The sequence below is a fragment of the Mytilus trossulus genome, chromosome 4 (genome assembly GCF_036588685.1).
Source record: "Mytilus trossulus isolate FHL-02 chromosome 4, PNRI_Mtr1.1.1.hap1, whole genome shotgun sequence".
NCBI classification, from domain to species: domain Eukaryota; kingdom Metazoa; phylum Mollusca; class Bivalvia; order Mytilida; family Mytilidae; genus Mytilus; species Mytilus trossulus.
The window spans coordinates 20,650,861-20,667,811 of record NC_086376.1 but is presented as its reverse complement, the minus strand read 5'-3'; the positions used below and the strand labels follow the sequence as shown (position 1 = coordinate 20,667,811).

The 16,951-nt window shown below is 31.5% G+C and overlaps 1 protein-coding gene across 3 annotated transcripts in view; it reads right to left on the bottom strand.

The window, feature by feature from the left end:
* LOC134714861 (neuronal acetylcholine receptor subunit alpha-10-like) overlaps window positions 1-16,951 on the bottom strand; it is a 35,496-nt gene that overhangs the window by 16,007 nt on the left and 2,538 nt on the right. The window contains exon 1 of one of the 3 annotated variants that reach the window (XM_063576508.1): window positions 7,676-7,911. The exons of 1 other annotated variant lie outside the window; for it this stretch is intronic. The gene's annotated coding sequence lies outside the window, so the exon portion shown is untranslated. Of the gene's footprint in view, window positions 1-7,675; window positions 7,912-16,951 lie in introns of those variants that run through there. One more of the 3 variants, XM_063576506.1, reaches the window with a different exon arrangement.

The following is a 16,951-nucleotide window of genomic DNA, read 5'->3' as shown; positions in this document are numbered from 1 at the left end:
GTCAGGAATCTTCATTTATTTTTATTACTCATGCAGATTTAAAAACGTTTAAAAGAGTATTTTTACACAGTATGTAGGTGTGAACCTTTTAACGCTTAATAGTGACTGTTGATTCCCCACGTATAAATTGGAAATGTAAACATGGTTAAGGTTAAAGCAATCTCTGTAGCAAAATTTGTTTATTCCGCAGACATATTGCATTATTGATACGTCAATAATTTTGACATTCTTATTAGTCTGAATGCACAGGCACTTGTCTCAAAAAAAAATCCTATATTCCTTGATATAACACGTGTTATATTAAGGTATATAGGTGTTTTTTTTAGACAAGTGCCTGTGTCTGAATGCCATTTTTTTTTAGCACGCTGACATTATTCTACACAAAAAAAAAATAACGAGGACGAAAGACAAGTTGAATTTCTAAATTTGTCCTTCGAAAGTATGCTTCACACGGCAATTATTTATACTTAACTTACCTGAAAGTAATTACAAAGTAATACATGTGTATTTCTTTACAAATTAATAAGCTAATTAAAAATGGCTCAATGAACATTCAAAACAACAAACAAGCCAGTTTTAATCAATGTGATACAGCTGTTTACTTTATGTTTAACAATTTAAAATTATTAATTTTCGCTAGCTTTGTACTCTGTCATCAAAGTCAACAGATGGTGACCTAAACTGGCCTATTATTCACTATTCGAATCATCAACACAAACTAATATACAATTATTTTTTGTGCGTTATATAGGTTGGTCATGTCCAAAATGAGAGTTTAAATTAATGCATAACCCTGTCGCATTTTTCGCATTATAATAACATCGCAATAATTTCTGAATTTACATAATACAAAATTATTGTCTTACATATATATCTACATTCAATGTTTCTTAACTTTTAATTGTATTGCCAATATTAGTTATTTGTATAATTCCTATCGATCTTGTTCTTACGTTTTATCTATTTTATCTTAATATGAAACATTTAAAAAATAAAATTGACAATATCGGAAAACTGTTGCATAAAAAGTAAATGTCTAACACGGACTGTGTCGCCAACAAAAATACTACACATCAAATGACGAACTGAACCTCTGTGAAGGGACGTTGGTTACTTCCTTAAAAATAAGTGACTTTGGTGATGAGTGATATTGATGGGACGTGATATTAATTAAGCTTTTTGATGTAAGACACATTTTTGCAATTCCAGGAGTCAAATAATGTTCTGTGTGATAACTATTCATTGGTTTACAGCCAAAGATTTATGAGAAAAGTCGTATCATCCGCAATTTTACCAAAACAATAAATTATAAATGAATGTGGATTTGCACGACGGTAGCTGCGGAACCGTAGCTCATAGGTCCTTATGTTATTTTTTGACTATTTGCGGACCATAGTCCAGTCCGCAAATAGTCAAAAAATAACATATGGTCCGCAAATAGTCAAAAAATAACATAAGGACCTATGAGCTACGGTTCTGCAGCTAGCATGACGGATGATACATCATGTCGACGCATTCGGTCTCTCTTCAGTTTGCAGTTCATGCACTTCCGTAAGCTTTTGTAATCCACCTTGTTGATTTATGAGATATGAACAAACTACAGTAACTGTTGCATAAATATATAAGTGCAAACAAAACATAAGGCTCCTTGAAGATTACATATGAATTCCTTTGAACAAACAAACGGTAAACATGAAATTGTCAGCATTTTGTTAATAATTTCGCAGAAGCAAACTCGTAACAGGGAAACCGAACAATAATTATTTTTTATTGGGAAACTAAATGTGTTCTTTCTGTACAGCTAGTTGTCGCCAAACAAACAATACAGTTATCAAGTTGCGATCTCTTTGTAACAAAATAAGTTACTTTGCCCTATAAATGCATTAAATACTGAATAATTTTCTGAAGCGAAACAGAGGCTTCACGGTCGTAAAATTTGATAAATGAGAAAATTTGTAGACCATATACAGTTATTATGGCTATTCAATACTGTTTCTTGTTAATTAATTAATTGTTCATCAATAGGGGATAATTTACAAGTCATTTTCTAAGGAGATAACAACATTGAATTGGTACATCGGTCTATAGCTATATAACACCAGGTACACTGTATTATAAATTTCTATGAATAACTCGAGAGTATCACGTTGATTTTGTGACATCTATATTTTTACATCTAGACACTTCGTCTTTAGATATAAGTCCAAGGAGAGTGCACATTAGTATTTACTTGACATTTTCCGCTACGATGTGTATTTCTTTAGATCATTATTTTCGTTTGTTCGCTAATTGTTTCAAACTTGTGGATCGTTTTTGGCTATTTTTTTTTTAATCTTTTGTCGCTAACATGCATCTTATAATTTCCAGACTAATTAAAATACTGTATTTAGACTTTGTTTGCATTAAATATTTATAGAATAACTAATCGAAGAATTGAATTATAGAAACATGTTAAACAAGTTACTTCCTAATTTCTTATATGTACTGAATAGAAGCAATATTTAATGATACATGCACTACAAGAGACCGTGAGAATGTAAATATTTATTTGACTTTTCTTAATCTATATTAAAATTCTCACCGTTCACATTGTTTTTTGAGGTGTGGTATACTGTGCGTGGTAAAATGGAGACTTAAAGAAATGTCTTCAAAACTTTAATGTCTTTTTATAACATGTATGTTGATATACCAAAGTAAACTATGGCAAAAGAACATTTATATCAGTTTACCTTTAATTGTAAATCCTAAGTACTAACATTTATTTCAGTTTGCCTATTGTAAATCCTAAGTACTAACATTTATTTCAGTTTGCCTATTGTAAATCCTAAGTACTAACATTTATTTCAGTTTGCCTATTGTAAATCCTAAGTACTATAACATTTAACATCTGTCTATGTCGATGGAATTTGGTTAATTAGAGTTATGATCATATTTTCTGATCATTTCTGTTTAATATTCAATAATTAAAATAGCGTTTTGTTTATTCATGAATGTGTTTACTTGTTTAGTTGAGATTGACTATACAGCTCTTTCCATGCCATGGCATCATGATTTGCTTAGTAAAAATGTCTCTGTTTTTCATGTTCATCTAAAAAAGACGTGCGACTATCTACCAGAGTTCAAATAACGTGGATGTAACAATGAGCAAACCCCTACCGTAAAGTCAGCTATACAAGATAACAAATTGTGAAAAACTGCTCCCGACTGAGGACAAAAAATTTGAAGAAAAAAATCATCGTTTAAGGCTATAATTTCCTAAAGGGTCATTCCATTGTTTTTGTTGTGGCATTTTTGTTGACATGAATTCTATTTCTGATTATTATTTACCTATCTATTAAATTTTTAGATATTAAACAAAAACACTATCATTAGTAAAATAAATGTTCTGTATCATCATGTATGGTCAATAACTCCTTAATGAGGCTTCCAATGATTCCAGTCATATTCGCTATTTAGTAAATCTTGAATTGCTGATCATGTTAGCCTTCCGAAGATCTATCCATCTCATATATAATCAAGAGACAAAAATAAGCCCATGCTTGTCATTTTAGGGCAATAATTACACAAAGAGTCATCGTGCAAATAGGGAGTAGTTAGATTTTGACGTTTACATATTTGCACCCCCCTCCCAATACTTTGCTATTTTTCTTTATCATATAATAGTATTCAAGATATATGATAATCCATGCTTTTTACTCTTATGCTCTATTTTTTTAAAAACTTTTAGCCATTGACTGACCGGGAAATAAACAAACTTTACACTATAGATACTATAAATATTAGTCCCACTAGGGTTTGTTTGTAATCAGATCAGTATTTCAGAGGAGAGGATCTTTGAACAATCAGAAGACGGACACGAAATTTATAAAATTGTCGTTGAAATCCTGAAGGGCCATAGCGTTTTGTTTGGTATTTATGTAGATCGTGTGTATTTCTGATGATTTTTTTCTTCTGTTAACAGATTTTTCCTATTCATAACATTTTTTATTAGATAATAAGCAAAAATACTAAAATTAGTCAACAATCGTCATTTTTGGGTTACCTTTTGAAGGGTAATAAAGGAAGAAAGAAACTAACAAAACCATACAAATACACATGTCTTCAACTGTACGCATTCACAATGAATATTATTATTAGTGATATGTATTGTTTAGATTCAATTTTCTTTTACCCCGAAACAGTAGATAAGCCGTGTAAAATAAGAATGACAGTGTTATTTCTGTATAAGCATATTAAACGAAAGAAAAACACTCAAATTTAGTTTAAATATGTGTTCATCTATTATGTTTAAATTTGTTATGCCATTTGATCTTTCACTATGTCAAGTTTCATCCTTTTATTATAACGAAAACAAATATTTCAGTTATCCGCTGGACTATACATTGAAATCATTTGTCCGTATTTTGTCGATTTCATCATCAAAAAGGTCCAGCAACCAATAATCAATCAGTCATTAAGGACAGGGACCATTTAACACGGCATATTCAAAATACATATAGCTATGCAGTTATTTATAACACATGTGGTTCTGCTTTTTACCAATGGTTAAATCGTGATATTTTCCATACGTTTTAACATACAATTTAGATATTGGTATAAAGTGTGTTTTCCACACTTCTGATCCTCTATCGTCGATACTTTTAGTTTGGCATTGCTCAAGTTCATATTTTTCACAGACTGTTTATATAGACATCAGAAAGATGTGGTATGAGTACCAATGAGACAACTCCTCATCCAAGTCACAATCTGTAAAAGTAAACCATTATAGGTCAAAGTTCGTTAAAAAGGGCCTTTTTCCAAAAAAATGCATATGTGAGGGTTATGCATTGCTAATCAAAGCCCAGTGGCAAATTAATTGCATATTCAAGACGAGAACATGTGAATATGATATGACTATGAATCCCCAGCTTTACACTCGATCGCGACGGAGACCCAGAAATTGAAAATGCTAGTTTATTAGACAACAGGAAGACATGTGACCTTATCTAGATATATTTGTATGACTCAGGTCCGGTCAGTTTTTGGTTCTTTCACGCCGTAAATCGAACACATGACCTACACTCCTGGCGAGCACGTTGCTACGAGACCACCAAGGCTGTAAAGCTTTTATAGTATTCAATTCAAATAGTAGAGTATTACTATTAAAACTTGTGTAGTAAATTGCATAGAATTGAATCGATGCACCTTTCAGTTTGATTCGATTTTGTTCTAAATCTTGGTGTACCTATATTTTAATTCATAACTGCAAGTAACGTTCATTCACTTCTTAATGCATTTTATATACAACTGTACAAAACTTATATTCACAGGTGGTAATAATAACCGCCCAACAGTCAAGTTTTGGCGCCAGCTACGAATTAAATACACATTTTGTTACAACTACATCATCAAATTTGTTTTGTAGTCTTTACAAAATTAATGTTTCAATATTAAAATAAGAAGAAGTGGTATGAATGCCAATGAGACAACTCTCAACCAGAGGCCAAATGGCACAGAAATTAACTAAAATATGTCACCGTACGGCATTCAACAATACGTAAGACCCATACCACATAGTCAGCTATAACAGGCGCTGGTCTGACAAATGTAAAACAAGAAATCTAACGGCCTAATTTATTTGAAATGCATAACAAATTCAATACACAGCAACACAATCAATTAATAATAGGGTAGAGATTAACCATTCTAATGCAACAACGTTTGTAAAGTTCATTTTGATTGGATAACGTCACTTTCTTACATGGCATCAATTGACAATTGATGCTATGGGACGTACGCGCAAGCGCAAACGGCATATGACAGATTTTAAATACATGTTTTAACGCTGTTTTCTGTCAGTTTCATTAGAATGGAGATAACAATATTGTATTTTAAGCTCCGACGGCATCAATTTGGGATTTGATGGTCGCAAATACCCGTTTACTGTCTCCGCTAACGCGTCGCCAGTAAACTTAATTTGCGACCATCAAATCCCCAATTGATGCCGTCGGAGCTTAAAATACAATACAGTTATCTCGTAATTACAGTCGTTGAATTGCTATATATAGATATAAGAAGATGTGACTGCAAATTACAATTTATATAAAAAAAAAAACATTATTTGTCAAAATACAGTCTTCAACACTGAACCTTGATCAACTCCCACCGAACAGCAATCTTTAATGTATTCTGTATGCCACAATTCCCGTTTTTCATACAGATGTTGGCTAACTTGCAATAAAGGTATTCAGATCAAAAGTCTTAGGGAAATGATTCTTTCTTTTTATTGGAACAAGAACAGTTCGAAAGTCCAATCAAACACAAAGAGCATTAAAAATCGAAATTTCTGAAAATCTTTATCTGCCATAAACAACATGCAATTGCTACAGTCTAAGAACAGGGAATATTTAAGCTTTTAGTGCACAGAAGTTTACCCCTGGTGTTAGTTGGTGTGATGTTGCTCAATCATTAGTTTTGTTATGTTTCCTATAATTTTAGTCGGTGTTGGATGTGGTCCAACATGTGATTTAGATTGCAATCTTGGTATAGTCATGGTTAACTGTTGTTAAAAAATAAACTTAAGTTCTTTGTAAATGTCTTACTTCAGCATTGGTTTAACATCATAGGTCAACCTTAGTTTAACCTGCTATTTGCATTGTATGTTTCCTTTTAAATTTCATATAATCAAAATACTTTGTTAAAATTTTAAACATGGAAGACAAATTCTAGTTTTTAAATTATAACAAGTATTTGATGTTGAATGAATACACAGTTTCTTAGCAGTTACTTATGAATACCTATACTTTGGCTTAGTTTAAATTATGTATCAATTTGTCTTACATTGACTTCCATTCATAGATATAGAAAGATGGGGTGTGAGTGCCAATGAGACAACTCTCCATCCAAATAACAATTTATAAAAGTAAACCAGTATAGGTCAATGAACGGCCTTCAACACGGAGCCTTGGCTCACACCGAACAACAAGCTATAAAGGGCTCCAAAATTACTAGTGTAAAACCATCCAAACAGGAAAACCAACGGTCTAATCTAAATAAAAAACGAGAAACACGTATAAATTACATAAACAAACGAGAACTACTGTTTTTCAGATTCCTGACTTAGGACAGGTGCAAACATTTGCATGCAGCGGGATTAAACGTTTTAATGGTCTTGTTTTGTTTAGTAAACAAATGACTTCAGACATATAATTAACTTTGTTACAACACTCATTGGATAACAGACAAGTATGTTCTTTCAAATAAATTCATATGCATAATTTTAAATTAAGTAGTAAAAGCTACTCATCGTTTTCCTTTTTTTTTTGCCATGGTATTTTCAGTTATTATCCCACTCATTGTTTATAACGTCCCCGTTAGCCACCCCCTCTCCCATTTTTATTCCATATCATACACATTTTACTTTTTGTTTTTCATATATGCACCTCATATATGGAAGTTATTGTCTATTATTAGACAAAGTTTTATTCATAATTAAAATCAGTTGTTTTAAAAAAACAACAACATAAAATAAAAACGAACTAAATAATCGAATTCAGACTACAGTTATTACAATGGTTTTAACTTAAGGGATTAACACCGTCTGAAATAAGATTAATTCACTGGATTAGACATCACTTGAAAAACAAAATGACAAATATTTTCCGTTTAAAACATCAAAATACTTTAAATGTCTTACCTTACCTTTACTCTAACATGCAATCTTTTTTTATAATGACCACTTCTGAATCGCAAAATTATTTCAGTCTTCTGTCTTCATATTTAAAATCTCCAAACTTGTGTACTTTTACCACATTTCAAAAATATTCATAGTCTATCTTATTCTTCATTAAAAAAAATTGATTATGTTATTTAAAAGATTTAAAATCCGAACAAACAGCTGTTTTCATAATGTTTAAATCACAGCACAATGTCGGAATAAAATGCGACCAGATCAATTGTTACGATGCAAGTTATATATATTTATTGATATATACCATTGAAATAGTCACAAATTACTCGGGTAAATAGATTTATTGTAAATTCTACATATCTTATGATCAACAAGTAGTTATTGACTGTTTAAACCAATTATATAGAAAATAAATGAACATTTAAAGCTCATTCATGAGATGTAGGTTTTATAGTAAAATAAAAGTCGGCGTGGTAGTGCAACTTCAATAGTAGTTTATAATATACGAAAAAACTCTTAAGAAATATTAATTGTTTATTGTACCCTTAGACTGAAATAAATTCATATAAAAGAATGAAGATTCTCTTTTCTTACCACAGCTACTTGTTAGATCGTACTTATTGAAGAAAAGAAAGATGTCATTAAAGTAAGGCCAATAGGTTTCTTGTCTGCTTTCATTTACGTTACCTGTGTGTACGGTGCATAACTCAGCTGATATACACTTTTATTGCATGAAAGCTGGTACAGCATATAGCATTTTATTACAGAAATCGCAGTGAATGAGAAACGGAACAACTATTATCTGATATTAATAAAAAAAAAAGAACATAAAGATACTAGGTTTATTATTGTGCACACCAGACTCGAGTTTCACCTTCAAAAGACCGATTTGTGTCGCTTGAAGAAAAACTGAAATTAGCCAAACAAAGTACGAAGCTATAAGTTAAAAATCCCTAAACATTTACACCTAGGAAATATAGTACTAGTATGTGAGAAACACTATTAAATGCATTTTAAACAGCAAGTTCCAACCAATACTGAAACTGAACACTAGCAAGCATTTGAGACACCAACTTTTAACCTTAACTAATCAAGAACACTAACGTGCATTTTTGACAACAATATCTATCATAAACTGAAACAGAACACTAAAATGCAGCCAGCAATTTCTAACTTTAATTGAACATAAACATACATTTGAGACAGCATATTTATCTAACCTTAACTGAAACAGAACAGTAACATGCATTTAAGACAACAATTTCTAACCTTAACCGAAACAGAAAACGAACATGTATTTTTGACAACAATTTATTACCTTGACTGAAACAAAACACTAACAATTACATGCATTTGAGACAACAAAAATGATTTATAACCTTAACTTAAACAGAACATTAACATGCATTTGAGACAACACGTCTAACCTTCACTGAGGCAATAAGTACAACCTCAGATGATGAACAAACAAAAATGCATGATAAAGTTAAGATTATTAAATAGTGTAAAAACGTCTGCAATTTACCAACAATATCGTGACAAAGATAGAATTATAGATACGAAAACATCTCATGTAGTTAATATGTTAAGTGGCTATGACCGACGAACTAGAAAGTAAAGACCAAATGTTATATGTTACTAAACTATCGAGATAAAGTTTTGTCATAGGGGACGATATTTTGGGAAATGAACATAACGGTTGATTGTTTTTGCTTTACTAAGTTTTTGGTCTCGATGATACACAGTGGTGGTCACTTTTGCTAGAAACGAATGTCGGTCAACTTTTGTAAACCTTAAACTAAACAGCAAAGATCAGGTTCAAGTTCGACTAATATATTATACAATACACATGACAGAGCATCACACAAAGTTACTGTACCCGCGATAAAGATATATTGTATTGCCGTGGTGTCGAATCATGGTTTTCTTTGTTGCACTTATAGTCACTTAATTCCCAACATGATGAAAATGAGGTCATCTCCGATTCATTAGAATTGCACATAAATAACATAAGATGGTGACTTGAAATTCTTAGTTTATGTCTCTATCTTTGTATACGAATTTTTCATTGATTAATTTTAAGATATTCACAGCAGTACTTTGCCATTCTATGAATTTATTCCAACCGGTTTTTCCGTTTCTATGATGAAATCTGTACATTTTCAATTATTACAAAACAGTTATGCTGCACCTATCAGGTGAAGATAGTTATGTTCAATCTTTCCTTTATTCAGTTTTTATTCACCTTTTCAAACACAAAGGTTATAGTTTGACGAAACACAGAAACCAATTATTTTAATTCTTGTGATACGAGAACAGTTTCATCGAAGAATCGTGTATATGCATCTTAAAGTGCAGCATTTAAAAAAATATAAATTAGATAAATTGAAATTAAAAAGTCAATATGAGAAACGAAGAACTCTATCTGTTACAGTAAGAAATTAGTCGTTGTCTTTTAAAACTTTTGCCGATTATTATATTATGATATATGTATGCTAATCAGCATAACCTTTAAACATGCAAAACATAAAACAATTTATAATTGAGAATTTGGTGCATCTTTTATATTTGTGATGTAATATCAAAAATCTATTAAATTTATGTTCGAGTGAATGTGACTTTGGGTAAAATATGTATCCAAACCTTAAGTTTATTTATTCATATTCAACTAAAGTATAGTGATGTTGGATGACTAATTACGCCCAGTCGCAAATTAAAAGCATATCAGGACCTAAAGATAACTATAGGACCTCTGTTAAGGAAGAAATAATGCATTCCTTTCAAAGTTAAGTTAGCAAGAAGTGCTTTTCTGCAGATGTGCTACGTCAATTGCATTCTTACAAATTTTACACTTCATATGACGTCTTCCTATTTGTTAACCGTGGTTTTTTTTTCTAGGACCAACGGTTCTTAAACTTCAAATTCTTAAATAACATTTATTGAAGTTTGTAAAAATACTTGACTTCTGCATACATGGATATATATCATTTGTTCACTGTGAAGATACTACAACGATAGCTGCCATTATCAATAAGAAATGTTTTCGATTATTGTCCACGGAGTAATAATACTACGGAAAGGCAGAGACGCGTGCAGTGTAAATAGGTTTTTAAAACGTATTTCAGTTTGGCAATCATGTTTGAAATGCAAATTGAAATTCTTACTATATTATTGTCAAAATGGATGCTAGTTATTTGCGTATACAAGAGCTAAATCGTGATTTGTGTTATATCAGCAGACAATGCTGAACCGACCATACTGTTATACCACTGTCCCAGATTAGGGGGAGGGTTGGAATCCCGCTAACATGTTTAACCCCGCCACATTATTTATGTATGTGCCTGTCCCAAGTCAGGAGCCTGTAATTCAGTGGTTGTCGTTTGTTTATGTGTTACATATTTGTTTTTCGTTCATTTTTTTTTACATAAATAAGGCCGTTAGTTTTCTCGTTTGAATTGTTTTACATTGTCTTATCGGGGCCTTTTATAGCTGACTATGCAGTATGGGCTTTGCTCATTGTTGAAGGCCGTACGGTGACCTATAGTTGTTAAAGTTTGTGTCATTTTGGTCTTTTGTGGATAGTTGTCTCATTGGCAATCATACCACATCTTCTTTTTTTACATAATCCATTTCTAGATCGAAGAACACTTATTTTCTTTTATCTTTAAATAGTATACACCTATTGACTGGGTGTGAGGGTAATAGCAAGTTTGCTGTCCCTGAGGTACCGACTATTGGTCGAGGCAAAGCCGATAGCAATAGTTGGTATGCGAAGGGACAACAAACTTGCTATTACCCGCACAACCAGTCATTAGGTGTTTTATTATACTGAACAACACGGCCATTAGGTGTTTTGTATATACCAAATAACTAATTTTCTAAAAGTGTATATATATCATCTGAAAGAAAAGAAAAATGTCACATAACTTTATATGCACATGATGAACTATACTTTTTTATAATTCGTTTTGTATTTATAAATATTTCATTAATTTAAATCAAGACTAAAAATACTTGTGTTAAACTTTCCGTGCTTATAATAAATTCTAGCTAAAGTACACCGAACGCAAATTCACTTTTAATATACGGAGAGCGAACCCATATTTTGAATAAGGTACTATATTGTAAATCTTTAAAAAATTCCCTTGAAGATTTTTTTTCTATAATTGCTTCTTGTAAGTGAAATTACAATCGACGCAAACAGATTCCACTGTTTACAATATTAGAGGGAGTTTGACGTTGCAAAGCATGCGTACAATGACATCATTATCGTCTAATGAAAAATAAGCATGAAAAAGTACGGGAAAGATGATTATGAAACTATTCACCGGGGCAATAGTCTTTGAAACTATTGACTGGCAAATGGTTCTGTGGAATAAAAGAGCACAACTATTTCATTACTTTTTATATAAAAAAAAACATACTGAGGTATAATAATACCATATATTCAAGGTCAGTACAATGTTTCATTTTAGCAGTAACAATTCAAATGGTAAAACTGTTCCTTAATAACGTATATCCTTAGACTTTTTGCCATTAAAGAACTATTTTTTTTTGCCTTTTTGAACTTAATATTGACTTCATACACAAAAATAAAATACGACTTGGTTTATATATACGTCAATGACAGAGCAACCTAATTATACAAATAACTAAAAGGCATCGAGAGAACAATAAATAGTTTTCAACCAAAGGCAAGTGTCTGAAAAATATGTCTTGCGATTCTTCAAATTAATGTTTAATCCGCTGTGTGTGTGTGTTTTTTTAATTGGAATTAAATGATAATAGTATCTGTTTTCATATGACTTTCAATAAGTGTTTACTGTTGTTGGTTTCCCTTTTATTTTTATTAAATAGTTGTGAACGAATTAAACAGCAACTGTAAAAAAAAAAGTGCAACGAAATTCTTAAAAAAATAACCAAAACATCAAGAATAAACATAGAACACCTAGTCAAACTTTTTTGAAATAAGAGTTTTCTACCCCATATTCCAACCCTCCTTTCCCCACACCAGAAACGATAGGTTACTAAAGCTGGACTTGAAACAACTATGGAATTTACGGTTTCAATGCTAATACCAAAGTGCATCAAAATTGAAAACTTTACAGCAACAAGATATCCTTTTACAGAAAACGCTTGTTACGGCAACTGAATACCCTGTCATTATTGACCGTTTATTTGGTATGAGGTGATTAAGACTTGATCTACAAATGATATTTGTCATCAATTAAATTGCCCTGTCGTCTTTGGCCTTTGATCTTGATCGAATATTGTTTTTTGTAGAAAAGTTAGATGACAAAGCAGTAAAGATGGTATATGTGATTTGCTTTTATGTGGTATGATAAATATCCGAATGTAAGGTGGGTGCCTTAAAACCAAACTAAATGTTTGATGAGGCTACATCTATACGTCAATGACATAAGATTTTCATTACTTTCTGGAACAAGAAAAAACCCCAAAAAATCGATTGCTACACCAGACAAAAAGTGTTACTAACTAACAATGTCGCTAACGTTACATTGCAATGACCTATCATTGACCAAAAGATATCAAAACTACATAAAGCCATATCATTTCATCAAATGAAAATACATTAAAGATCAATAATAGACCAAGGATTACAAACTGTAGCATGTTTTGTTCGTTGACGAACATTCTATCACATCATCAATTGTGCAATCTCCTGGGACGAACTCTGGACAGGACGAACTCATCCAAGTGATAATAGATAACACTGAATAACTATTTAAAGATATCTGTTTAAACTCATCATACAGTGATATATGATACTAGACCATATCAGCACAACATCACTTGACGCTATTCTATAATAGGTATAAATCGCTTCATTGCGCAAACAGAATCTTTTAAATTAATTTAAATGAGTCAACACCGCCAATTTAATATTCAACTTCTAATTTGGCAATATCCACCTAACCTAATTTCGTAAACCTTATCCAGAAAGGAGGGCACTTGTGCATAATTGTTGCAAGCTGTTAAAGTTTGTGGATGTCTATGAAGCCAACTAACAAATATAAAAAAGAAAATGTGGTATAATTGACAATGAGGCAACTGTCCACAAAAGACCAAAATGACACAGACATTAACAACTATAGGTCACCGTACGGCCTTCAACAATGAGCAAAACCCATACCGCATAGTCAGCTATAAAAAGCCCCGATAAGACAATGTAAAAACAATTCAAACGAGAAAACTAACGGGTTTATTTATGTAAAAAATGAACGAAAAGCAAATATGTAACACATAAACAAACGACAACCACTGAAAAGACAAAGACTGTGACTGATAGACAAATTGACAAATGGATCCAACAGTAAAGCGCAGCAAATTTGATGTTTTATGAATATTTCCTTATTTGTATAAGGTAAAACAAAAACAAACTAAGAGACGGATTAAACGTGCAAATTCACTCTAAAAAAACACGAAGTCCAGTTCCTGAGCCGAGAGAATATCGTTCAATAATTCGGTAAGACGTTTCGTGGAAAGCCGCTTTACTCCAAGTCTGAATGGTGATATATCAAGAGTTTGTGAAAACAGCATTGTAGATGTTAAGCAAATATAAATCAGTTCCAAAGAAGATTAGTTTTATTAATATCGTCTTTCAACTTGGATAAAAGAAAAGACTATATATTTGTTTTCATGGCGATTGAAAGGAGGATTTATTTCAATTGATCTCAATTGTTTTCCAGTAATAATATTGAACAGAGATTTATGGTGTCGCAGTTTTCATTTACTTAAAAAAATTCAACAAGATGAAAATATAACATCTATATTAAAGAGGGGGCTTCAATGGTCAAGTGGTCTAAATAGTTAATCTTCACTGAATATCTAAAGTTGTCTAACATTCAATCAAATTATGTAACTAAAGGTCATCATACGACAATCAACAACTAGTAAATCAAATGGTAGGCTACACAAGGATCCAAACAAATTGTTCAACGATCTTTAACAATTAAAAGAGAACACTTACAGTTAGAACTGTTCAAAAAGCAATGAATGAAAATCAGTTATGTAAGACAGCAATCTACAACAACCAAACGAGCGAAGTAAACTACGTACTCACATACTGTTCAAAAATTAATTACATTTATCAAAAAAAATACCTGGTAAATATAGGAGTGCCAATGCCAAATTTAGAAGTGGTACTGCTCGTTTGAAAATTGAAACTGGAAGGTATGAATGTTTTTTTAGTTAAAAATACTTTTAATTGAAGATGAAAAACATGTATTAATGAGTTGTCCTGTGTATGAAGATTTGCGTTGTTGTTTTGGTAGTTCAGGCATCTCTATGTAATGTTAATTTTATACAATTGTCTGATGACGATAAATTTATATTTTTTATACACAGATGAAAATATGTGGCCATGACCTTTTATACTGCCAAAATCTGCAATGACATTTTATTGAAAAGAAAATGTATTTTATAAAGCTAATTTTAGTGTAAATAGTGTATTTTATGCATTTTAGATAGTTTTTCGTGTTGCTTAGTCTTTAGTCTTTATTTTTTTTATTTTTTGTCTTTGTACTATTGCTTGTCTGTTTGTCTTTTTATGTTTAGCCATTGAATGGTCAATTTATTTACAATAAATTGACAAACTACGAGTTTGACTGTCCCTCTGGTTTCTTTCGTCCCTCTTTCTAAGTGGCTTTTGCATGTTTTATAATGTTGTTTTATTAACTTTTTGTATGTTTTATTTTTATATAAAGAATGTGGTAGGGCTGAACATGTTTGTTGTCGCTCAATTGGTCAATGTTGCAACATCAAACTTCTAAAAACATGTACGCAGCATTTATGCAAAGAATTTACAACATAGCGAATTTAAAGATAAAGTTTTTTTTTACTATTTTTGGAACATGACTTCTTAACATTATTGTTACAGCAAAACATAAGAACACACTGCTGTAAAAATCAGTTCAAAAGACCTAGAATTTGTAATCGGTACTGAGTACAAACAAAACTTACAAAAAGACACAAAGCCCAAAAGTATGGATATAGTGGGTAATCGCAGTTGCGGAAAACTAGTTAAACGCACAATTTCAACTGATAATGTATACATGCAGACATAATATATATGCAAAAGAGAGACGCAAGATACCAAAATTGACATTCAAATTCATAAGTAGAAAGTAGACTGACAACGCCATTTGAATCATATCTAATATAAAGTAAAATATTATTACTTTTTTAAAGAATAATGTAGATATGAATTATTTAAACATCTTATACGATTTTTATACATTTCTTTATACAATACAACTTCTTAAAGAGTTTCACATATTACCCACCATGTTGTAAACGAGGGTTAAAGAGCATTACCCTTCAGGATAACTATTACATAAATATTGAATACATTAAATATCTGCAGGTTCACTCTAGCAAATGGAGTAAACTTGTTATAATTGTATGTTTAAATAGGTTTAGCAGTTACATGTTGCAGAAATGTTAAGTTATGTTAACAAACATGCACATGTCTTGCTGTCTGGTAATTAAAAGTACTTATTTAAAGTTAAAAAAAAGAATTCAATGGCCATATTCATAACCACGTGACGGGTGTACGGAAAATGGTATCATATGGTTTAATTTGTGTTGATGTAATCTGTCAGGTTTGTAATGCATCAAACAAGTAGCAGTTTTCTATTAACTTGCATCATGAAATATAAGAACAATAGGTGACTTTTTTTTACTATATTAGTACAGCTTTAAACATGTTGTAGTGTCATAAATAAAGGCAACAGTAGTATACCGCTGTTCGAAAGTCATAAATCGATTGAGAGAAAACAAATCCCAGTTACAAAATAAAACTGAGGTAGAAACATCTACTATAAGAGGAAAACAACGATACAACAGAAACCCTAAAGTGCAACAAAAAATCAAAACGATAATGCAACACACACACCACGATTTATAAGATAACAACTGCCATTTTTCCTGACCTGGTACAGACGGTTTTTATTAAAAAAAATGGTGGATGGAACATGGTTTTGCGGCTAGCCAAACCTCGCGCTATAAAGGCAATGTTTGATATAACACTAAAATGACAACATCACATGCCAGGACTACAGTACAAGTAAATACAAGAACATTCAAGACAGAGAAATACACAAATAAACATTACAATAGGACATTTCGACATACTACTAAGTATCAAATGTACCAGGGTGAGGCTTATAATTTAATACACCATACGTGCGTTTCGTGTAAATCCTTCGGTAGGCACAACGTAAGGGGTTGCTCATTTTGTTTACGTTGTGATTGGTATCG